The 24,473-nt window shown below is 38.1% G+C and overlaps 1 non-coding gene across 1 annotated transcript; it reads right to left on the bottom strand.

The window, feature by feature from the left end:
• Positions 1 to 23,867: 23,867 nt before the first annotated feature.
• LOC141610212 (small nucleolar RNA R71) lies at positions 23,868 to 23,974 on the bottom strand. Its single transcript, XR_012528106.1, has one exon. It is a non-coding gene; the product is annotated as a small nucleolar RNA R71 (small nucleolar RNA).
• Positions 23,975 to 24,473: the final 499 nt, after the last annotated feature.

Genomic DNA, 24,473 nt, shown 5'->3' with positions numbered 1-24,473 from the left:
TTGCATCTGGGATGATTATCCACCTTCACCTTTAGCTGACCATACTCCTCCACCTCACAGTTCTTACCCGTCTGAGTATCTGGATTCTACTCGCGTTATTTTTGAGTCGAATGCTACAGAGCTCCTTCATTTACCACCTGCGGTTAATTTGAGCTTTTATATTCCGCCCTTAGCTGGAGGGCAGAATTATTTTGTGAATGATTTTAGGAGCTTTCATAGGAAATTCGTTAGGCTTAAACGATTTTGTATTTCAATTTCCTATGCTATTTCTATAATATGGTGCTACTTACAGTTTTGTGAAGCACATGCGCAGCTTTTTGACAGGTTGCTGCGAGCTTTGAGCTGTTTTGATTGGGTTCATTTAGAGTAGTTGGCTGAAGAAAAAGAGGTCAAGCGGGACCTGACTGAAACCAGCGCTAGCCGGGAGGCAACCCGGAGTGTGATTTTTGTTATTTTGCGAATAAGCTTTGTTTTACAACTCTTTAGACTTTACATTTGGGTTTACCGCAATTTTGGGCGCGTTATTATGTGTATTTGCAGGTTCATAGACCATATTAGTTCAATTTATTGAGCTAATTCGAAGAAATCAGAAACTTACAGCAGGTATCTCAGTCGATCGACTGCCCTTCATGGTCGATCGACTGAGCCGCGACTCCAGGAGCTTCTGTTTCCTATCACCTTGGTCGATCGACTGGGAGGTATGGTCGATCGACCGCTTTTCACTCATCAGATTTCACGACCATTCCCCTGCTTTGTGTTTGGTCGATTTATTTTGTTTTCTTGTTTTTCTTTTTGCACATAATTTTGCGTTTCATAAATTGCTTTCTCGGAATTATGCGCGGTACTTTTGTTTCTTTTCAGGTACTTTATGGTAGCACTATCGCTCTTTGAAACCTCCTAGCTCTCTTATTTGGTTTGGGGAGGTTTCCTTTTGCGCTTAAAATCTTGTAAGTTTCCGAGTCCCAATTTCATGTCTTATTTAGTTTCTTATCGCAAAATCCCAATTTCCTTTGCTTATTTATACACATGATTTCGCACAATGAGGGCATTGTGTGATTTGGTTTGGGGAAGGGTTTTGCGTTGCATTCATTTTGTTTTGCATTCACGTTTATTTTCTATCTTGCATTGTTATCTAATTTCCGTTATATATACAAAAAAAAATTAAAAAAAAAATTTGAAAAATTTTTTTTTGAAAAAATTCAAAAATATCACGTTTACTTTTGCATATTAGGTTGAGTCAGATTGGAGTATTCATTACTGATAGTTGTCATTTGCTTAAACCCTGCATTTTATCACGTCTTTTAGCAAAAGCTTTTGCAATATCTCGAATTTCGTTTCAAAATTTGTTGAACAATTAGACTTGACTTGAAATTTTGGCAAACTACAAAACTTTCTAAGGAGTTAGAGCTTTATAAACTGATGTCATTCATGACCAGTTTCATTTAGGATTGTAAGTAGTTACTCCCTGCATATCGTGTAACATTAATTTGCACAAGTATGACATTTAATTTCTTTTTGCCTGCATACATTCGGGTTAATGGTTAGTATTGCATGTTTGGAGAATGCTTGCGAAAATCCCTTTTATTCATTTTACCCATTAGCTTCACATTAGCCAAAAATTGCCAGTTGACCCTTTAGCTACAATCCATAAACTAAGCCTACCCTTTGTTGAGCTAGTTTAGTAGTTTTAGTGGTATTCGTTATATTGTATCAATTTAGGCTCGATTTGCACTCTATGAAGTTGATAATGAATGAAGGAGAAAAGAAAAAGAAAAAAGAAAAATTGAAAAATAGTGACTGCCGAAGAAAAAAAAAAGAAAAAAAAAAGAAAAAAAAACAAAATAAAAAGAAACGGCAAAGAAAAAAAAAGGAAAAAATTTACTCCTATGTTTGCTTTATATTTTATGAGGAGTGTTATTCGGATTAGTGAAGTATTTGCCTAATTCATTAAGGCACTTGAGCTTATTTCATTGAGTTAGAAGTGGATGTATTTATTCGGTTTGTTAGGATGCTAGCTTGGCTATTTCCCTCTCATTCCCATATTGTTTTGCCTCTTCTTACCCATAGCCTCACTTATCCAAATCTTTGCAAGTATTCGGCATGTGATGGACCCTGAATGGTTGGAATGTATGTGCACGGTAGCTAGAATTACTTATCATACTATATTGCATGCATGATCATGTTGGTTGAGTCTAGGTGGGCGACTTTTGTCTCTTTCTCTCTTACATATAAATTGCTTACCATTTGCTTTGTTGAGAGAAGAGTGACCCGGGAGAGTCCAATCTTGAAAGTCTTGCAAGGTCAAACGTTCAACATCTCTTCGAAATATGCATAAATTCGTTTGCGTGACATTGAGCTATTAGTAGTTGATTCATATGAATTAAATTGGTTTAAAGTAGACGATTTTCAGTTTGTCCATGTTTTGCTCCTTTCTATCTAGATTTAGTTTTGCATTTAGTTTGCTTGGGGACAAGCAAAGGTTTGGTTTGGGGAAGTTTGATGCGTGTCTATAATATGATGTTTTACATCTTTATTTCCACGCATTTTATGTCTATTATATGTAGTTTATTCTACTATTTCCCCTATTTCTGTCTACTCTCGTATTTTTATGTAATATTGCAGATTATTGCGGAAATGAGTGGAAAATGAACCAAATCTTGACCCCGAAAGCTAAGCTTAGGAAGGACGTGAATATTTGACTCGGACTTGAAGTTTAGAATGCATTTCAAGGCCTGAAAGATGCATTTGCGAGAGTTTTAGAAACGGATTGCCAGCTACAGTGGTCTATAGACTGACCTACATGGTCTATAGACCGTCAGAATGTTTCTCGACATTGCAGGCTGCTTCAGATGGCTATATCTAGAGTTCTATAGCAGATAATCGAGTGATTCCAATTGGAGGTAAAAGCTTATCCTCTTAGCTTTCCAAGGCCGCGTAGACCGCCTGATTTGACCAAGTAACGAAGAAATGGCAGCTGTTTTAAGATCGGTGCGCTGCGAGAATTCGTCGAGAATGCAGTGCACATACGGCGCTCTTGGTCGATCGATCTGGTCCAAGTGGTCGATCGACCACTCCACGAGTCTGACGAGAATTTAAAGACGAGATTTAGAAGCCCATTGTATATTAGGTTTAGGAATAAGAGTTGCGTGATATTCCTATATAACGTAGCTTTAGTTTTCAGTTTTATCATTCAGTTTTCATCATCAAAATTTTAGGGTTCTTTAGTTTAGAATAATTTCCTTTAATAAAAGTTACTTTCGCTTTCGGTTTTAGTCCTTCCTTCCTGCTTCCATTCGGTATTTCTCTGTTTATTTATTCAGTTTCGTTTCCTTTCATAGCTTAGAAATTGCTAGTTAGAATTCCCATAGCCAATTTATTGTCTCATGTTATTTGCTTGTTTAGTTAATTTAATCATGAATTCAGTAGCTTTATACGTTAATCTTGTTGTTGTTTTTATCGTAATCATGAGTAGCTAAATCCCATGTGCTAGGATGTAGGGGATCTATAGCGTAGATGGCGTAGAATTAGGCGACCTGAATTATGGCATTGGTCGATCGACTGGCTTCTCTGGTCGACCGACTGTGCCAGTTGGTCGATCGACTGCCTATAGTGGTCGATCGACTGACGCGTGTATGATTAGCACCGTTTTAATTTATTAATTGCAATTTTTGACAACGAGACCGAAAGAGGACCTGTTAGATGCTTAGTATTGACCAACCCCTTAAGATCCAGAGATAGGGGAGGGAAATAATTAATGAATTAGAACGACTAAATTGCCAAGATCGAAAGACAGGTAATTTAGGCTTTAAGAATCACTTTTCAGTGCGAGAGCTAGCATTAGTGAGACTTAGGGGCTAGTAGCATAGGCCGAAAGGAGCTACTGGTTAACTTGGACTGAGAGGACTTGTTATTTAACCATCTACACGACTTTATTTCAGACTTACCTAGGATTTTGTGCCATCGCAGCTATAGTGAACCGACCGTCTTAGCATTTCTTCTATCATTGTTTACCTTCTTTATTACTTGCCTTTTACTTTTGCATTTAGACTTAGATTTACTTCAAACCAAAACCCCTCAAACTGTTAGACTAAAATTAAAAGCAACTATTATTTCCCTACCTCCCTGCGGATCGACCCTTACTACCACTTGCTAGTTGTAGTTTGGTTTTATAAATATTATTTTTGATACTCACTTCGACAGGTATCATCTATGGTACGAAGACCAACTATTACAACTAAAAAGAAATTTAATGTTCGAAAAACTGTTGGAGCTTGTGTCCTCCACAAATTAGTGTGATAACATTTGTAAATCTCTTACAGGTTCACAAGGGTATACTTCGTATATTTAATCAGTTGATTAACGTTTACCTAATAACGGTTGGCTTGCTAGAAAGTTTGACGTTATTATCATACAGATGGCGGTGATCAACTGGTCCCTAAATGGTCACACCTATAGGATGTGTTTGAGAAATGTGGTTATAGAAATATAATCACATTGATGCCCAATATGACTAAATAGTTAGTCAATGTGTTGATGAGATAATTATTTAATGAAAATTAAATAATATTAGTTGAGACGAATTAACTGTCAATTCGTAAATTAAATATAATAAGTTATATTTAATTAAATATATGTAATGTTAGCTTGGACGAATTAATCTGTTAATTCGTAATTAAATATAATCAGTTATATTTAATATCAACAAGATGAATGTGTCATAGTGGTAATAGTGAGGGTACACATACCAAGAGGTCATGGGTTCGATCCTCACTAGATGACAATTCAACACATTTCAGTTGGGCCGAAATTAGGAAAGATTTATTCTTTCCTAATTGACTCTAATTTTCGGTCAGTATAAGAAAGAAAGGGAGAGAATTATTCTACCATAATTATTTTTCTTGACCTAGCCTCTCTCTCTCATCAGAAAAAAACACATAACAACTAAATTTTACAGAAAATTTTAGATCGATTTTAGCACAATCAATAGGGCATATCTCATATCGTCTTAAGTGCAACTGATAGGCGAATATCAATTTTGATATTGTTCTTAGGCCGTTTTGCTAGGACCGAAGGTTATTTCTGAATCCTTTATTTTGTTTATGTATTTTGTTTATGACTATTGATCATCACTGTTAAATTCGTTATAATCCTTCAATATAAAGGGAAGTATACATATTATTTCCCACAAGTGGTATCAGAGCACTAGGCCACGAATTTTGATTTTGATGATTTTCATAAAAGTATATGTAAACCACATAAGGGATTTCGAAAAGAGAAAAAAAAAAATTCGACTGTAAAAATTTTTGGCCGTGAGGTAATTTTTTTTTTACCGTCTGTTTTTTTTCCGTTTTTCCCTCTTCTTTGTTTGATGATTTATTTCCAATTTCAGTTTTCGTATCATTGTTTTAATCAGTTAAAATTATCATATGAAGAATTGGTATATTTTGATTTAATGCGGATTTAAGTTAAAATTCAAATATAAATTGTCGTGACGGTGATACAAGAACTTGTTTTTGCTATATAGTTTTAGCATATAAGATTAATCATGTTCATTAATTCATTTGCTAAATCATGTTCTAAATAGCAACTGTAAATATTTTCTTCATCGGTATTGTTCTAGGGCTTATTGCCGCAAGAAAAAAAAAGGGGAGGATGGTTTTTTTTAGGGTTTGCCGTAAATAAAAAAAAAATTACTTTCTGTTTTTTTGTTTTTTTGGTAAGGCGGGAGAAAAAAAAAATTGAATTTTTTTCCTTTTGCTTTCCTAATTGCCGAATAAAAAAAAGAGGGGCTGTTTTTTTATTTTCAGCCGTGAGCAGCTGAAATTAATAAAAAAAAAATTGTTTTTTTTTTTACAGCCGAGACCAAATAACAATTGGATTTTTTTTTTTTTTGGCCAATTAGTTATTGTGAATCGGTTCACAATTAAAAGATACCAAGTTATTTTAAAGCAGTTTAAAATTTTGACGGATAGAATTCATATTACAAGTTTAATATGGATTAAGAATGAAATTAATGTGATTAATTGCGGAATTGTCACTTAATTTAATTTAAATAGGTGATTTGGATAAATTAATCAACATAATTAAGGAATTGTGTCATGTATGTTTAATTTATTTTTAGTTGATGCTTTTAATTTTGTTGAATGAATCGAATGAATGAATTTTATTTACGTATTTAATTTTGCAATCGGTTGTAATTTGTAATACTTAGTGTGGCCTTAGTCAAATTATGTTTTCGTAATGAAGGAAACATGATTTTTTATGTAATTATGAGATCTCGAATCTCCCTTATTTTAGTTTTGGGTTTTTGAAATTAGAATGTAATAAATAGGTCTATTTTGTAATTTTATTTATTGTAATTTCAAAGAAGACCAAAGATGGAGATTGGAGCTCACTCCCGCTACATGGATCAAGATGGAACATCAAGACAAGCTTCTCGGGTCCAAGGATGGATTCCAAACTTGTATTTATTGTTCATTTTGATAGGATAGGCCACACTAGGACTTTTACTGTTTTTTACGTTTTTCTTTCTTATTGCCTTTCATTCACATGTTAGTTTTATGCATCATATTCCGCCTAAAACCAAACCACCTTCTACTAAAATTCATGAAAATTGACTCATATAGATTGTATATTAGTTTTCATGGACATGCAGATGTCACAGTCTTTAAGCCATCACCTTAGTTTATTCATCCTCGCGTGCTAGATTATAGTTCACTTAAAATGAATTAAAATTAAGTTGATGGGATCTTCCTCTAAAACGGAAATTGAGATTAGTCTTTATAAGGGCAAACATCTATGAATCCCTTCTTCGTCGGTAGGCCTAATATGACCCCTTCTACGTTGGGTAAGTAGTTGTGTTGACTTAGTTTACCTCAACATCATAGTCCGAAGAGTTTCTCGTGATTATGATGGACTAAAGATAGTATTTACAGAAATTTATCGACCAAGAATTCTAACGGTAGAATTAGCTAAAAGGTTAGCTTATCAATTTACAGAGAATTGAGTCTTGGGATCATTTATATAATTCTTGAGGGAGGTCAATTGTATAAATGTTTTGAGTCTTCGCGTTATGACATTAGTTCATTAGACTTAAAATCAAAACGATGCACATGCTTATTATTTTATTCTTCTTTCGCAGTGTAGAACACGATTATTTTCAATAATACTGTTACAACAAATGGCTGGATATAACACAATCCCAATGCCTAGTGCCACACTAGATCGTTCATCCTGGCTAAAAGTATTTATGGACCAAATGAATCAGTCCACGCGACTGAAGAATGATGGGTCCAACTTTGCGGACTGGGAGGCGGCACTACGGAATGCTGCCATTGCTGACGGTAAGCTCAAGTACTTAACTGAGCCAATACCGATCAACCCAGGCCCAAATGCAGGAGCCAACGAGTCACTCGCTTATAGTGATTTCTTTATGGAAGCAGGTGCGATAAAGAACGTGCTCATCTTTGCAATGGAAACCAATTTGCAGAGACGCTTCATTGCCCAAGGTGCAAACAAGATTTTCACCACGCTCACTAATGAGTTCTCAAAGGCACCGAGAATCGTTACATATGAGCATACCTGTCGCTTCTTTGATGCGAAACTCAAGAAGGGCCAACCAGTTAGCCCACACATTCTTCACATGATTGAGAATGTCGAGAAGCTGGAGACACTGAATTGTAGAATCAGTGAGAGCATTATCATTGACCGAATGCTTCATTCTCTTCACGATGGTTTTGCCCTTTTCAGGGCGAACTACTATATGAATGACTTGAAAAAGAGTCCTCATGAGCTACACTCCCTTCTCGTACAGACCGAGAAGGATATGAAATTGAGTGGGAGCGTGAAGCAGGATGTTCTCACGATTTACAACAAAGGTAAAGGTAAGGGCAAGGCTCATGGTGACCTAGCTGTAGGTAAGCCAAAGTTTAAGAAGCCAGGAAATGGTAAGAGTGCGCCTGGTGAGACTAGTGGCTCACAGGGCAAGACAAAGAGCAAGGGCGGTGACATAGAGTGCCACCATTGTCACAAGACTGGACATTGGAGGAGGAACTGTCCCGTCTACCGTGAGGACATCAAGGCGAGCCACGTCGTTCTGTTGGTATGTCATCTTATATTCATATGATTGAGATTAACCATGCAAGTTTCGGAACTTGGGTACTAGATCTTGGTTGTGGTTTCTCATCTGTGTAATCATTTGCGGGGCCTAAAGAACATCATACCTCTCGAAAAAGGTGATGTGGACTTGCGAGTCGGGAATGGAGCACGAGTTCTTTCTTTGCCTCGAAGGAACATATGGAATCCAACTCCCTAGTGGTTTTGAGTTATTTTTAAATAACTGTTACTATGTACCCAGTTTATCTAAGAACATTATTTCTGTTTCCGTACTTGCTAAAGACGGTTTTACTTTTTCAATAAAGGATAATAGTTGTATTTTCTCTTTTAATGAAATGATTTATGGCAAAGCAGTTTCCATGAATGGAATTTATATCTTAGATCAAACCACGGAAGTATTACACATGAATAATAAGAAATTAAAGGTTGGTGACAAAGATCAAACCTATCTATGGCATTGTCGAATGGGACACATAAATGAGAAACGCGTGAAGAAACTCGTCGATAATGGGACTATTCCCGCATTCGATTTTTCTACATATGGCACGTGTGAATCAGGTCTCATTGGCAAGATGATTCGAATTTCCTTCAAAGGTGTTGGAATGCGCGCTAGTGACCTATTAGGACTCGTACATACGAACGTATGTGGACTTATGTCAATTACCGCTAGAGATGGCTATAGATATTTTATCACTTTCACGGACGATTTGAGTAGATACGGATACGTCTACTTAATGAAGCATAAAAGTGAGTCCTTTGAAAAATTCAAGGAATACCAGAATAGGGTACAGAACCAACTGGGTAGAAAGGTTAAAACACTCCGTTCAGATCGGGGTGGCGAATATCTTTCAAATGAGTTTGATCAACACCTGAAAGACTGTGGAATCATTTTGCAGCTAACTCCACCTGGAACACCTCAATTGAATGGTGTGTCCGAACGGAGAAATCGAACCTTACTTGATATGGTTCGATCCATGATGAGTCACACCGAAGTGCCTGATTCATTATGGGGTTATGCTCTTTTGTCAGCTGCTCTTATACTTAACCTGAAGTCCGTCTAAAGCTGTCGACAAGACTCTATATGAAATGTGGAAGGGAACGGTACCTAACTTGTCCTTTATTCGGGTTTGGGGCTGCGAGGCTTATGTCAAGTGGAGACACGAGGATAAGCTCGGCCCGCGATCGGTCAAGACATACTTTATAGGTTATCCAAAAGGAACATTTGGTCATTACTTCTATTCGCCTACCGAACATCGAGTTTTTGTTGCGGCTAGTGCGACGTTCTTAGAGAAAGAATTTCTCGAGAACAAGACGAGTAATAAAACCTTCGAGCTGTCGGAGATTCCAGAACCAACGACCGAGGAACGGATGGAGGAAGTGGTTCCTCCCACTGACAATACGGTTAATATTCCTGAGGAACCTAGGAGGTCGGGTAGAGACTCTCATCCTCCGGACAGATACATTGGTATGGTCGAGGAGAATGACGTTTTACTTCTGGAAAGTAATGAACCCGCAACCTATAAAGGTGCTATGGCATGTTCCGACTCAAAGCTATGGCTTGAAGCCATGCAATCCGAGATGGACTCCATGTATGAGAATAACGTATGGGATCTAGTTGATTTACCTAATAAGGTAAAACCTCTACAGTGCAAATGGCTTTACAAAACAAAGCGTTCTGTAGACGCGCAACCAGATATCTATAAGGCACGACTTGTGGCAAAAGGTTTCACTCAAGTGCACGGATTGCATTATGATGAGATTTTTGCACCTGTAGTCATGCTACGTTCCATTCGGATAATCTTAGCGATTGCCGCATTTCATGATTATGAGATTTGGCAAATGGATGTGAAAACTGGCTTCTTAAAAGGTTATTTGGAGGAAGAGTTGTACATGGTGCAACCCGAAGGTTTCATAGATCCTGAGCATCCTAAGAAAGTATGCAAGCATAAGCGTTCCATTTATGGACTTAAGCAATCTTCTCGGAGTTGGAATCATCGTTTCGACCAAGTGATAAAAGAGTATGGCTTCACTCGATCGGTCGAGGAACCATGCTTATATATCAAGTCGAGTGGGAGCAAGATTGTATTCTTGATATTGTATGTCGATGACATACTCTTGATTGGGAATGACATTCCTCTCCTATCTTCGGTTAAAGAATGGTTGAAGAACCATTTCCAGATGAAAGATCTGGGTGAGGCACAGCGCATTTTGGGAATCCGTATCTACCGAGATAGATCACGACGGACGTTATCACTTACTCAGAAGTCTTATTTGGATAAGGTTTTTGAGAGGTTCAGCATGACCAACTCCAAGAAGGGGAACCTTCCTATGACGACTGGGATGCAGTTGAGCAAGTCTCAGTCACCCACAACGCCTGAAGGGATTGAGCGCATGAGTCGTGTTCCTTATGCATCTGCAATAGGATCGATCATGTATGCCATGATATGCACACGTCCAGACGTGGCATATGCATTGAGTATGACGAGTCGGTACCAAAAGACTCCGGTGCAACACATGGATAGCGAGTCAAAAATATCCTCAAGTACCTACGGAGGACTAAGGATTGGGTATTGACTTATGGAGGCGATACTAAGCTATGCACAACCGGTTACGCAGATGCTAGCTTCCAAACGGATCGAGATGATTCAAAATCTCAGTCCGGGTTCGTCTTCACTCTTAATGGTGCTGCGGTCAGCTGGAAGAGTTCCAAACAGAGTGTTGTAGCAGATCTCTACCATGAATCCGAGTACTATGCCGCCGGAGGCGTGCAAAGGAAGCGATATGGATGCGTCAATTCTTACAAGGGCTTTCAGTAGTTCCTAGTTCGAATGACCCGATCACCATCTATTGTGACAATAGAGGTGCCATCTTCCAGGCTAAGGAGCCAAAGTCTAGCAACAAATCTAGACATGTACTTCGTAAAGCTCACCTGATCCGTGATTACGTGGAGCAAGAAGAGATAGTGATTGACAAGATTGCGACGGATGATAACATCGCGGATCCTCTCACCAAACCGTTGAATTATGATAAGCATGTAGGGCATGTTAATTCCATGGGAATTAAACATGTTCTAGAGTTGTAGTACTTGATTATGGATTTGATACATTATCTTTTTCATATACTATTTATAACTTCATCGTTTTATATATAATATTTTGTTTTTCATGTGGATTTATCTTGACAACATTGAACGCCACAAAGTGAATGAATTACATTATATTTTGTTTTGGTCCGTAATCGCCAATGTGAGCTGATAACTCCGGCTATTATATTGTGCGGTCGATTGATGGTGGGTTCAACGAGCCATAAGTCAAACGGTTGATCGATCGATCACGATACGAGATTATGATGATACCTCGTAGGACAACTTTTTGTGACAACGTAATGGAGTCCTAAATGTTTAATAACATTCGGTGCCAGGTTGTGGATAGGACATCCATTATGTTCCTAGAGTCGATTCTTTTGACTATTGATTTGTCTCTTGAGATTAAGGCGTTTTGGGTGACTTTGGTTTCTTTCTCACGGTCTGCCGTAGAATCGGAGGCTAAGTAGTTTTTTTGGGTCATTTCATCGTGCTTACATCTGCAGGATTCGAGTTGAGGAAAATATCCAACCCTTATCGGTATAGTTATTTCTCGGGGCCACTCGAGGAGTTGTAATCGAAATGCATGGCCATGCTCGAATGTTGATTCGTTTATCAGTTAAGTTACTCTCTAGTCGGGGAAACCACTCTTGATATTGATCGCTTGTAAAATACGACCTTTGTGAATTCAGATTTGCAAATTGTTTTACATTGAGTGGGAGAAATTTTATAAGATATGAGAATCGGTTATCGCACATACACTTGTGAGGACAAGTGGGAGTTTGTTGGAGCTTGTGTCCTCCACAAATTAGTGTGATAACATTTGTAAATCTCTTACAGGTTCACAAGGGTATACTTCGTATATTTAATCAGTTGATTAACGTTTACCTAATAACGGTTGGCTTGCTAGAAAGTTTGACGTTATTATCATACAGATGGCGGTGATCAACTGGTCCCTAAATGGTCACACCTATAGGATGTGTTTGAGAAATGTGGTTATAGAAATATAATCACATTGATGCCCAATATGACTAAATAGTTAGTCAATGTGTTGATGAGATAATTATTTAATGAAAATTAAATAATATTAGTTGAGACGAATTAACTGTCAATTCGTAAATTAAATATAATAAGTTATATTTAATTAAATATATGTAATGTTAGCTTGGACGAATTAATCTGTTAATTCGTAATTAAATATAATCAGTTATATTTAATATCAACAAGATGAATGTGTCATAGTGGTAATAGTGAGGGTACACATACCAAGAGGTCATGGGTTCGATCCTCACTAGATGACAATTCAACACATTTCAGTTGGGCCGAAATTAGGAAAGATTTATTCTTTCCTAATTGACTCTAATTTTCGGTCAGTATAAGAAAGAAAGGGAGAGAATTATTCTACCCTAATTCTTTTTCTTGACCTAGCCTCTCTCTCTCATCAGAAAAAACACATAACAACTAAATTTTACAGAAAATTTTAGATTGATTCTAGCACAATCAATAGGGCATATCTCATATCGTCTTGGGTGCAACTGATAGGCGAATATCAATTTTGATATTGTTCTTAGGCCGTTTTGCTAGGACCGAAGGTTATTTCTGAATCCTTTATTTTGTTTATGTATTTTGTTTATGACTATTGATCATCACTGTTAAATTCGTTATAATCCTTCAATATAAAGGGAAGTATACAGATTATTTCCCACAAAAACAACTGAAAATAAAAATCTCCGGGTTGCCTCCCGGGTAGCGCTAGTTTCAGACAGGTCCTAGCTCGACCTTCTTTTCTTCGAGCCTCTATTTAATTAGCCTGGTCAAAACAGCTCAAAGCGCGCAGCAACCGATCAAACAGCTGCGCATGTGCTACACAAAAATGTAAGTAGCACCACAGTGGAATAAAGATATAGGAAATAAAAATGTACACCTGTTTAAGCCTAACAAATTTCCTATGACAGCTCCTAAATTTGTCCACAAAATAAAGGAGCTCAGGAGCAATTAATAATGATTTAGGGCTCCATTTCAGATTAACAAGTTTGTGACGATAAGTACGGTGAAAAACTATTAAATTACTCGTCCAGCTAGGAGGGGGTATAGTATTAAAATACAAAGCATGAGTCAAATGAGGCAATGTACTATTTAAACAAACAATAATAGAATTATCGTCTACTACCTCGGGTTGGTTGCTCTCAATGTCGGAATAATTGACAAAAGAATATATTACCTCATCCGTGTTAGGAGCAATCACTGACTCCGCTGCCTCCTCTGTGGTAACCGTCCCGTAAATCGCAGCCTCAAGCGCATCTAGCTCGGCTTTGAAAAGGGGCGATTCACCATAACCATTATCATCAACAAAATCGTCATCTAGAACAAACCCACATGACGAATCAATGCTCTCACTGGCCAATTCAGTCGATCGAGTGGAATTTTTACTCGATCGAAAGCTTTCCTCATGATATTCACTCGATCGAGCAGATAAATTAACTCGATCGAGTACTTCCGCTAAGCAACTGTTCGATCTAGTGGTGTATTCTGTTCGATCGAACACTTCTTCTGATATTCTACTCGATCGAACACTATTACTAGCTCGATCGAGTGATTTCTCTAGTGCAGCGCAGAAATCTTCATAACTCGCTTTATTTTCGAATAGATCTTCGTAATCCGAGTCATCCAAATCATTAATAGCGCTAGGCAACTCGGGTCCTTCATGGGAAAGACCACTCTCGGTGTAGGTAGAGTATACCTCTTCTGGTTGCCTACTATTCGACTCAGCTACTAGCTGAGCTATTTGAGACTCCAACTCAATGAGTTGAGCTTCTGTACATCTATCATACTCTTGCCTTTTGGATGCAAGTGCCTTCATCAAAGATTTCAGTTCCGCAATCTCTTCTTTCCGTATATCAGGAGGAGGAGCTTGTTGTTGCGGTGGCCAGTCAAACGGAGGCTGTTGGTAGCCTCGTTGAGAAGGTAGATGTGGCGGCACAACTACAGAGGAATGGCTAGCTCGTCTACAGTGCTTGAATGCGTAGACCTCTTCATTTTCTGCCATGCAAAAAGCTGCATTGTGCTCAGCAGCACCACATCTCCCGCAGTAAATCACCTGTTGTGCCATATAATGGAACATAGGTGACGGGTCAAAGGTACTCAAGCCTTCCCTTTGACGATCTTTTACCTAGAACTGTCTAGGTAGGACCTGTAGGGCCTATCAAAACAACACTAAAGAAAAAGATTAGAACGGTCTCAAGGGAAAAATCTCGTGAGGCTAAAAACAGGCAAAATAAAACAAGTAAATAAAATAGCTGTCTCCCCGACAACGGCGCCAAAATTTGATACCGTCGTCAGGTACAAAAAATAAAATACCTAGTTACACTAACAGAAGCTAGCAGTAAGTAGGGTCGATCTCCACAGGGAGGCGGTCACTATCTACCTGTCTATTCGGTCTGTCTAAGGTCACAGGATGGGGGGTTTGAATTGTTTTGACTAAACTAATAAGATTAAGCAAGAGAAAAGAGAATAAGAGAAATTAACAAAGAAGAGAGAGGGAACTAGGATTTTGGGTCATCAATGAACGTCAATTAATTGCGGTTAAGGTCACAGATTAGTCGATGTGTCGGTCTAAGGGGCAACGAATATCTCCTTCCGGTCTCAATTCGCCCTAAAGCACAAATAGCTTAGCTTCCGCCCTCACTACGGTGCCCTAATGTTCGCTACGAGTCTCATCCTTTCCAACCTTCCGGTCCAGGTCAAGGTTTACTACGATAAAATGACTAATTGCGTCGACTCAATTAGACAGAAATAATTAATTGTAGCGATTAACAGCATAGACATAACCAAAATAGACGATCTGTAAACCTAATTAGCAATTAACATTCATTCATTGAATCCCCTAATCCTAGTAGGGAGAATTAGCTAGACATGGCAAAGGGAAGAACAGAAACAAAGTAAAGAGAATTAATAAATAACATTCAGTAAGAGAAAAGGAAAAAAGAGAGATTACAGAGATAATAATCCGGAGAAAGAGAGGAGAGCAGTTTACAGAGAAAAGAGTAGAGTAAAATATGAGGTCTATGGAGTGATAAGAGATCCTCTAAGTGTTCTATCATCATCCTTATATAGGAAAGACGATTTTTATTTAACCTAAAAACAAATTAAAGCTAAAAAGGCCCGAGCCCAATAGAAACTACTCGATCGAGTGATTTGAAACCACTCGATCGAACAAAATTAAGCTCAAACCACTCGATCGAGTACTTTAGGTACTCCATCGAACACTTATTAAATAGGCACTACTCGATCGAGTAGAAAAAGGAGTCGATCGAACACAATTGTACTCGATCGAGTACTTTCCAGCGCACAATTCCTGCTTCGCGCACTGAACTTCAAATGGCTGCCATTTCTTCGTTACTTGGGCAAACAGGACGCTTCTGGTGGCGTTAGAAAGCTAAGAGGACAAGCTTTCATCTCCAATTGGAATCACCTGAAAATCAGTTGTAAAACTCGATATGGCTCTTCAAAGTAAGCACTAGCAATTTAAAGTTCTTCCTTTGTCCGCTAAGCTTCCTTACTCCTATGCGCATCTCAAGAAAGCTACATTCCCACTCCAAATTCACTCTTCCTCCAAATGCATGCTAAACTGATGGTAAAAGGCTTGATTTCACTATTTTTTGGTCCATTCCTGGAAATAGAACAAAACAAACCAAAGTAGCATATTCGGGGCATTTCGTAGCATAAAACTACGATAATAGCATAAAAATACGTACATAAAAAGGCCAAAAAGGACTATATAAAATGCACGTATCAAAGACCTCCAAAATAGACTCTATATACTCGGAAAATATCCCCATCATTCACCTTTGAAAGGTAGCTGGGGCATTGCACATACCAAAAGGCATTCTACAATAAGCAAAAACACCTTGAGGGAAAGTAAAATAGTCTTTTCGTGATCATCCGGATGAATAGGGATCTGAAAGAACCCTGAGTACCCTTCTAAATAATAGAAAAACTTATGAGAGGCTAACCTTTCTACCATCTGATCAATAAAAGGAAGGGGGAAATGATCCTTCTTTGTGGCGGCATTCAATTGTCTATAGTCTATATACATCCGCCAACCAGTGAAAACTCTAGCAGGTATCAACTCATTTTTATCATTCTGAACCACGGTAGTTCCTCCTTTCTTAGGAACTACCTGAACTGGACTCACCCATTTAGAATGACCAACATAATAGATAATACCTGCATCAAGTAGCTTCATTACCTCAGCCATCACGACATCCTGCATCTTCTGATTCAGCTTGCGCTGACCTTATCTACAAGGCTTGTGATCTTCCTCTAGCTCAATCACGTGCATGCAAATCTCAGAGCTGATGCCCTTAATATCATCCAAAGAATAACCCATGGCTATACTGTTTTTCTTAAGAATAGCTAACAAAGCAGTTAGCTGGTTATCATTAACCTTAGCACTAACAATGACTGAATACTGCTCAGTATCATCCAAAAATGCATATTTAAAATGGGAAGGAAGAGGCTTACGCTCAGGTACCTTTACCTCAATAGCGCAAGAAGTGTTTACCAGCTGTTTTACCTTCTCTCCTTCAGCGTTGGTGAGTTCACGCTCATGTATTGCAGCTTCAAGCATATCCAACACAGCGTGATTGTTCTTTGGGTTATCTGCACACTCATCTAACAACATCAAAGCTTCCAATGGATCCCTTATCAAGGAATCTGATCAGACCTCATAAACAGACTCATCAATAATATCAACTGAATAGCAAGTATCCTCTATCATTGGTCTAGCAAGTGTACTAGGCAAACTGAAGGTGATAGCGTCGTCCCCCACCGCAAGAGTCAAACGTCCTTGTTTGACATCTATAATAGCCCCAGATATACACAAGAATGGTCTTCCCAATATAATCGGGGTCCGGGCATCTTCAGCTATGTCTAAGACAATAAAATCTACTGGAATAAAGAACTTGCCGACCTTGACTGGCACGTCTTCTAGGATACCTAAGGGTCGTCTAACCAATCTATTAGCCATCTGGAGGGTGATATTAGTCATTTTAAGGTGACCCATATTAAGTTTCTTGCAAACAGAGTAAGCCATGACACTGACGCTGGCTCCTAGATCACAAAGAGCCTTTTCTATCACTTCGTTCCCTATTACACAGGTAATAGAAAAACTACCCGGGTCTTTCAGTTTGGGTGGAGCCTTATTAAGAATTAAACTACTAGACTCTTCCATGAAAACAACAGTCTCAAACTCACTAAGCTCTCTCTTACGCGTCAAAATATCTTTCATAAATTTCGCATAAGAAGGTACCTGGGTAATTAGCTCGGTAAAAGGAACGGTCACCTGAAGGTTCTTGACCACCTCCACAAACTTACCGAACTGTCGCTCAGCCTTAGCATCTTTCAATCATCCCGGATAAGGTATTCTGGTGATAATGAGCGGTTCTTCGACTTTCTCTTTACCTTTGTCTAAACTTGGCATCTTCGCAGCAGGGGAAGATGACCCACCAGCGTGTTTAGACTTCAAAACAGCATCTTCGCCATTGCATGCGTTCGATCGAGTAACCTTACCACTCGATCGAGCACTTTGCTCCTGGGATCTAGTCGATCGAGGGCCACAACCTGCTCGATCGAACTCGTCCTTTTTGGGGGTGTTCGATCGGGCACTTTCAGAGGGAGAACTGCTCGATCGACTACCCAAATCACTCGATCGAGCACTTTGACGAGGTTCAGTAGCGTCAACGTCAAATTGCTCTTCCAAAATGGTTTCCGGATTTTCATCAACAGGTAAATCGGCATTTACCGACGTCATTGGTCCGTCATAAGTAACACCGCTTCGGAGATTAATTGCATTAATCGGGTCGAGCACTTGATTCATTTGCTCGGATACAAATTGTGCGAATTGATCTTTCAACTTCTTCATAGAATTCTTATTGTCTTGCGCTTTTTCTGAAATTGATGTACCAAAGATAGTACCAAGGATTTTAACTCCGCTATCTCTGTACTTGTAGAAGAATAATTATCTTGCTGCGGTATTGAATTAATAGGACTAGAAATACTTGGTATGGCCACAACTTCATAGAATTTGGAGAACGGAATTCCTTGCTTATATTGTTGGTAAGCATGGACTCGCTCTACTTCTGCCATACAAGTAATAGGATTATGTCCTTTCGCGCCACATCTACCACAAAACACCTGTTGCTCAATCATAGCATGGACCTGCTGTTGATCACCCAAAATTGGCGGACTCTCTAACTTATCACACCCAGCATTAAGAACTTCTAATTCAGCTACAAGGTTTTCACCATATGTTCCACTCACTCGCCTACCTCTTCTAGGATTCCCATACTCAGCTACATGAATGGCCATGTCTTCAATAAGATGCCATCCCATATTGTCTTCAATATTTTTCTGAAATCTTCCTTTGGCTGCAACATCCAATATGGCTCTTTGATCGTCATACAACCCATTGTAAAATTGGTTACAAAGGAACCATTGTTGGAAGCCATGATGAGGTACAGAGCGAACCAGCTTCTTGAACCTAGTCCAAGCTTCACTCAAATCTTCAGTGGCCAATTGTGTGAAATGAAGGATCATAGATCCAAATTCGACTCTCTAATTAAAAATAAATTACCTCATAATATGTTCTTTTAGTGATCTATGTAATATGCATGCAAATATGAAAGCATAAAAATAAAGATTAAGGAAAAATAATTTCCTTACATTGATTTTTATGGTAAAAATGGGCACAAACTAGATCACCTATCTAGTTTGTTCTTGAGCTAAAAAGAAATGGATGATCCTCCTTGAAAAACCTTCAAAAAGAAAGTCTCCTTCAAGTTGCACCCAAGAACAATACCCAAAATAATCTTACAAGTATTAACTAGATACTTGTAAAATTTACCCTTGATAATATGTAAATAATACTAACAATCTTAGTAATTATTTTTAGATTACTAACTACTTAGTAAATTGATGATTTTATTATTTTAGAGAGAGGAAGACCAAGAAAGATATCACATGCAAATGCACAAGTGAAGTAGTGTAAAAATGAACAAAACTTGGTCTATATGGGAAGGGTTGGCCGGGTAGGTGAGAGGGTGAGTGGAGTGTTATTTTCTTATTTTTTTGTCAATCTTACATCACATGCAAAAATGATTATAAGATAACTTATGGAAGTATCACAAGTAAAGTGAAATGATTGTGTTTATAATCCATCCACTACACTACATTTACAGGGTCCAATGTCCCATTTACGGGTCCATTTTGGTTCTTATATTTGTCGCACAAATACATGTAAATTTTATTTAAACATCGTATTATGTTTAAATACTTCCAATTAATTTCGTCCAAATCACTCCGTAAATATACGTGTACCACTACACATATTATTTACGTACTAATATTAATCACATTAATCAATTAGTACAATTTTAGTGAATTAACAATTAATTAACTAAAACTCGTCTCCCAAAACTTATTATTTAATTATCGTATAATTAAATAATAACTGCCGTGCCTCGAGTTCGCAACTCGAAATCTCTCTAAAAAATATAATCGACTAATCTTTTAGTCTATAAATCAAGGGACTAAATAAATTGTATCTCATACAATAATTAGTTATCAATTGGGGTTCGTTCCTATAGGTGTGACCAAATGGGGTCAGTTGATCACCGCCGTCTCACGACAATAACGTCAAACTCTAGTTAGCCAACCGTTATCGATTTACGTTAATCAACTGACGAGGATCAAATAATTAAATATCCTGATGATATTCCTTTAATGAGATTTATTATGTAAAAGCACTATTGTGGAGGACATTAACTCCAACATGAAATTAGTGATTTGGCCTCTTAATGCGTTGGTGCGCTGTGGAGGAAAGTACCTTCTGTAAAAGGCTAATGCCAGATATTTCCAGTCAGTTACACCAGTAGTTTCTCTATCCAAATCTCTCAACCAATCCCGGGCGTCATCAGTCAAAGAAAAAGGAAAAAGAATTTCTTTGACCCTATCTTGTGTCATCCCAGTAAATAAAGGAATGGCGGAGCAGTAATCAGTGAACAACTCCATATGCTTGCCCGGATCCTCACCAGCTACTCCCCTGAAGAGATTCTTCTCAACCAACTGAATGTAAGATGGATGAATTCCAAAGGTACCAACATCTGTAGTAGGAAGTAGGAAACCCTTGGGTAAGATATCTACAGTAGGTTCTGAGTGACTAGCAATGTTAGGCATTTTAGCAAATGAAATTGTAAGAATAGCAAATCTTTCAATGCCCTCTTCAAGGACGGATCACCTGCAAAACAACTATAGTACTAGAGAGAAATATGAGAACTGTCTCAAGGAATAAATTCCTTGAGACTAGTGATAAACTTAATATAAAGCAAACAAAATAACACCATCTCTGATGAGGCTGTCGCAACCTATCAAAAATAAACCAACTGGTCTCTAGCTAATATAGCTAGGGAAGTCGGGATCGTATCCACATGGAGGCTTTTAGCGTTCTTCTTGTCAAATTAAGTATGTCTAAGTAACCAAAAGGGGTTTGTTTAATTTGTGTTCTAAACTAAAGCAATAAAATAAAAGGTTTAAAGAGAGAAATTAAGTCGAGAAAAATATAAGAGAAAGGAGCTAGGACATCGGTTCAACATGGATTATTACAGGTTATAGTTAGGGTCATAGGTCAGTCTAAATTACCGTCTATAAGGCAGTGAAAAGGTCTTCTCGGTCCACTATTCGCCCTAGAATGCTTCTAGCGGGCTCTCGCAACTTACTAGGGCACTCTAATGTGTGTGACAGGTCTAACCCTTTCCAGGCTTTCGATCTTAGGTCGGGGCTTACCATTACAATTAACCAATTACGTCGACTTAGCTAATTAAAAGCAATTGAATGTCACAATTAACAACATAGACCAATTATATCGACCAATCTAATCACCCAATTAAGACCGTCTCAATCCATGTCTCCCATAAATCCTAGCAAAAGGAGATTTAGCTACTCATATTGAAACTTGCGATAACAATTGAATAAGACGATAGAGGGAAGGAATACATAATTAAATTAATTGAGAAATTAAATAACATAAAATAAAACTAACAATAATAATAAGAAGAGAAAATATAGCAATTAAACAAGATGAACGAAAAGGACAAAAGGGATTTAAAATTACCGATTGGAAATTGAGTATGAGCAATAGAGAAAGAGAAGAAATTCTAGATCTAAAGTTTTAGAGAAGAGAGTACGTAATAATGTTTCTAACTGTCTGCTTGCATCCCCCCAAAATAAAAGTGTAAACCTAATAGAAAAATACAAGAGCTTTTATACTAAAGCCCAAAATATTAAACAAACTGACACAAAACTCGATTATCCGTGTACTATGTCGATCGACAATGGGGCTTGGTCGATCGACAGTGTGTATATTGTCGATCGACAATGGGGACTTGTGATAAGTGCATATTTTATATACTTTCATCCCCTATATTAGCTCCATTTTATTTGTTAATTAGCACTTATCATAGTGTCATGAGCTAATATTTGTTGTTCTAGTGTATTTGCTTGTCTTAACATGTTTTTGTAGGAATCTAAGCATTTAGAGGCTTTTTCCTATCATTTTATACACTAAGTTCATTAAGCTAATCAAGACCAAGTATGGACTAAGCATGGAGCATTGGATTGGGTTTTGGATGGAGAAATTGATGGATTATTATGTATAATGCAAATATTGTCAACAACCAAAGTCAAGGCCCAATGATCAAATCCAAGTCAAGGTGGAAAGCATAAGATTCCAACATGCTTAGGATGCTTTTTGGGAGCTCTAAAGATCATAGATGAGGCATTTACCCGGGTGATTAAGGAGCATTAAAGTATAAACTTTGGATTCCTCACGCAATTAAGAGAGGAATTAAGAGAAATAACCCGGAAACACACGACCCCGATCGGGGCCATGCAACCCGATCGGGGCCATAGTCATCTTCAATGCTTACGTTTCTTCTTCCTCTCCTATAAATAGGAGAGGTGTTCCAAAGCTTTGGGCATCCAATTTTCACGTCTCATTTTAGTTCTTCAAAGCCTTAAGCATTATATTTCTCTCATTTGTTTTCTCATTAGTTTTCAATATCGTTAAGCTTGTAGTTGTTAAACATTTGGTTATTTATATATTCAAGCATTTGGTTTCCGAGTTAGTCTATCAAGCTCCTACTTTGGTAATCTTTCTATTATTTACATTTTGTATTTCGTTTATGAGTTTAGTATTAGTCCTTTACATTTCATCATTAGTATACAATTTCCACTTTAGTTATAATTACTACAATATGCCTTATAATCTAAATATCATTTGCATTTCCTTTACAAATATGAGTAGCTAAATTTCTTAGTCTAAGGGCTAGGGGAGCCATGTAAAATCAAATATATAACATGATGAAATAGATTAATAATAATATTGTTCATATTGCTTCTATCACATGCTTGTGCCACAATGTTTAATCTTTGTTTAGGGCCCTATTCATTTGATTAAGTTTGTTTATTCGTTCTATAAGTCGAGAGGCACGGAATTGAATTAGACTAAGCATGTATAGTAGGACGACCTAGTCATGGACGAGAGTTTCTCTAGGACCCGGTCTATGGTTGATGCTAATATCGTAAGATGGGTATCTTTAAGCCTAAGCAATTGACAATGTTATTAGTACCAAGTTTATCATGATTATATGTTTACCTTTGCATGCGTGACCCGAACCCCTTAGACTCCCTTTTATTATATAATTTACATCATAATTCTTATTAATCATCAAATAACCAAATCAAACCAAATCGTAATCGACCTTGATAAAAATCTACCCATAGCAATTCATGAAGTAATTCCCGTTTCCTTGTGTTCGACCCCTATTGCTACATTAACTTGTTGTTTAGGGAATTTATCTTTGCATAGGTACGCGATAAGCCTATCAAATTTTGGCGCCGTTGCCGGGGAAACGGTTTTATTGCTTTTTGAATTGTCGATTTTTATCTTGTTTTATTTTGTCTTGAGGAACACTCGTTCCTTGAGACCGTTACTTATCATTTTCCTAGAAATTGTTGTCTTATGCCCAGGTCCTCTCGTAGTGGAGAATTGCTTTCATCGGATTCCGAGCCCGAGAAAACCTTTAGGAGAAGACGACGTTTCTGGAAGGAAGTGAAAGAAGCCACTTCTCCCATACAATTTGAAAGTGCTAGAAAGTCTTACTTAGACGATCTAGAGGCCCTTGAAGAGGAGGAGGTTTCAAGTTCATCATCTCCACCACCTCCACCATCTACTACCAAAAAGATGGTGAAACTTTCCGATCACTCAAAGCCCACCGCGGCCATGCTTCCGGCCGGAATCACAACCACTCAAATCACCGCGCCAGAATTCGAGATCAAACCGGCTTTCATTAGCCTTGTGGAGAGAAAGCAATTTGGAGGAAGTCCTTTGGAGGATCCCAATTTGCATGTGCAAAACTTTTGTGACTATTGCTCCATGATCCGTCAAACGGGCGTCACCCAAGCCCAAATAAGGGAAATACTTTTCCCTTTCTCTTTGAAGGACAAGGCTAAGTTTTGGATCAATAGCCTTGACCGCACCGCCATGGGAATCACCAATTGGGAGACATTATCTCTTGCTTTTTATCAAAAGTTTTTTTCACCGGAGAAAACTCAAACTTTGAGGAGCCAAATCACCGGATTCCGTCAACAAGCTCTTGAGAGCTTATATGAAGCTTGGGAGAGGTACAAGGAGCTTCAAAGGCAATGCCCACATCATGGGCTAGATGATTGGTTTCTAGCAATAACATTCTACAATGGATGTTGGGCCGAGTCCCGAAGGATTCTTGATTCCGCCAACAATGGGCGGTTTGATCAAATTGACACCGACCTTGCTCATGCCACGATCGAATCTATGGCGGTCCATGATGCTCAATATGTCAATTCCCGAGTTGTGCCATCCAAAGGTAAAGAAGAATCCTCTAACAACTCTGTTTTGCTAGCTCAAATTGCCTTGCTCCAACAACAATTGGCGGAGAGAGATGCTAAGATTCCATCCAACAACTCAATGTCGTGTCTTCAACAAGCCAAATCATTGTTTGTGACGGTTGTGGAGGAGCGGGTCATTATGCCGCTCATTGCCGAGCCCCTATCGAAGAGGTAAATGCTTTTCAAGCTTTAAGACAAAGTTTATATCCACCGGGTACATTTTCCAACACTTATAACCCGAATACAAAATTCCATCCGAACTTGTCATATAATAGCAACAATGTGCTCAACCCTC

This window comes from Silene latifolia, chromosome 10 (assembly GCF_048544455.1).
Source record: "Silene latifolia isolate original U9 population chromosome 10, ASM4854445v1, whole genome shotgun sequence".
NCBI classification, from domain to species: Eukaryota; Viridiplantae; Streptophyta; class Magnoliopsida; order Caryophyllales; family Caryophyllaceae; genus Silene; species Silene latifolia.
This window is presented reverse-complemented; position numbering and strand designations above follow the sequence as displayed.